Genomic DNA, 1891 nt, shown 5'->3' with positions numbered 1-1891 from the left:
ATTAGTTTATGTGCAACTGTACTTTTCCGTGGGTCCATGTCATAATATATTGATGAGTGAGGACTCGGACACTTCTTTCAAAACGTGCCATGTATACAGTGCTTTTTACTTCCTGTATGTTATAGTCCTAGTGGGATTGTGCCATGACTGTGACTCAGCGTTCGTGTCGTCTCTTGTTGAAGCAAGCTTTTTCTAAACACAGCTTATTACATAAACATGTACTTCCAAATTACACATACTAAAATTACTATAATACAAAGAAGGTCAATATGGCCCCTGCGCAAGGATGACACGTAGAATCGTGAAGCTTTCCTCATATTTAGTCACATAATCATTTTACATAACCATTGTGTACAGTGTGTATATTGAACATCATGTTGCGTAATCTGACAATTAGTTTATGTGTAACTGCGCATTTCCGTGGGTCTACCTGGTTATATGTTAGTGAGCCTGGACTCGGACACTTCTTTCAAAACGAGCCATGCATGCAATGCTTCGAACTTTGTATAGGTTATCGTCCTGGTGGAACTTTGTCGTAATTGTGACTTAGCGTTCGTATCGTCTTTTGTTGAAATAACCTTTTTCTAAAACAAAATGCACTGTAATTAGTTTTTCAACCCATGTATTACTCATTTTGGTGTGCGAGTGAAACTGAAAGTAGATATATGACAATAAACACCGCTTTGTTTATAAAGATGCCTTGCCTCGTTATGTACAACGTTTTCCGTGTACAATAAATCTTTATTTTGTTTTAATGTGTAAGCATTCTGTGGCGTTTAGCCCAGCAAACACTGTCTGGAACGCGGAAAGTTTAACCTCATCTCTGCACAAAAATACGCAATTTGTGAAGTTAAGACATTTAATCGTTATAATGCAAGCCTAAATGATTGGCAGCTTTATAAGCGATCAGGAACAATTGAATTTAAAGAAGCCTGCCTCCATTCTACCCTGTCAAGGTAGATGTGCAGTGAAGCTGGTGCGGATGTTAGACAAGTACCACCACTCCAACTGACGTCAGACGACGTTATACAAGCACCAGCACCACAGGCGACATACGTCACGCCCCCACGCATGTGTGCAGTAGTGCAGCACGCATCTTCATTCTTCTAGGCTGTCGTCCCCATTAAAGTAAATGAGGGTTTAAAAGTAGGTTGCGTCAGAAACTGCATAAAGTACGACTTACACCCGAGCTGCAGACATAGTAACTCCGGATTATAATACGAATATACGAGAAAACATAATTCTTTTGGTTAGAAAAGCGTTATTTCAGCAAAAAACGATACGAACACTCTGAGTGGCAATGACGGCAGAATTGCACTAGGATGATAACAAACAATAAATATGTGGGAATTGATGTAAGCACTGTGGGAATTGAAGTAGGCGGGGTATCGTATGCCGTTTGCTTTGATTGACGATAGTTAGCGGTGATGTTGGAGGAGAATGTGTAGTTCATTCAGCGCCTCGTTCAATCAAAGAGTAATGAGTTGATGCTAAACGTTACCTTCGCGGTCTGCACCACATTTTGCTGCGTAGCGAAGAAGGTCCTGTTCCGCGCGGCACTTCTTTCCGGCCTCGGTGTCCCCGACGCTGTTTGCACGCTTTGGAGCCATTTTACTGGAGCGCGTTTACGTGCTCCTCTGCATACGTAGCCAACACGCTGTTGAGACGCCAGCTCCAAGCGCTCTCTTCAGGGTATGGACAGCTGCAATGTTCATACGATCACAGCCCAGCACGCGACCTTCACAGCCCATCACCTGCATTTTTGTCATATAGGAAAGCAAACACAGCACGTACCATACGCACAAAATGTGAAACGCTGGCATGGTGGCGCCAGCCGGGATGGATGGATGGATGGATGGATGGATGGATGGATGGACGGATGGATGGATAG

General features: G+C 43.2%; 1 non-coding gene across 1 annotated transcript; it reads left to right on the top strand.

Annotated features, from left to right (window-relative positions):
* Positions 1-218: 218 nt before the first annotated feature.
* Positions 219-321, top strand: LOC126520974 (U6 spliceosomal RNA). Its single transcript, XR_007597165.1, has one exon. It is a non-coding gene; the product is annotated as a U6 spliceosomal RNA (small nuclear RNA).
* The last annotated feature ends 1570 nt before the right edge of the window (positions 322-1891 follow it).

Source organism: Dermacentor andersoni, chromosome 3 (assembly GCF_023375885.2).
Source record: "Dermacentor andersoni chromosome 3, qqDerAnde1_hic_scaffold, whole genome shotgun sequence".
Classification (NCBI taxonomy): Eukaryota; Metazoa; Arthropoda; class Arachnida; order Ixodida; family Ixodidae; genus Dermacentor; species Dermacentor andersoni.
Note: the sequence above shows the minus strand (reverse complement) of the source record. Positions and strands in the feature narration are given on the sequence as shown.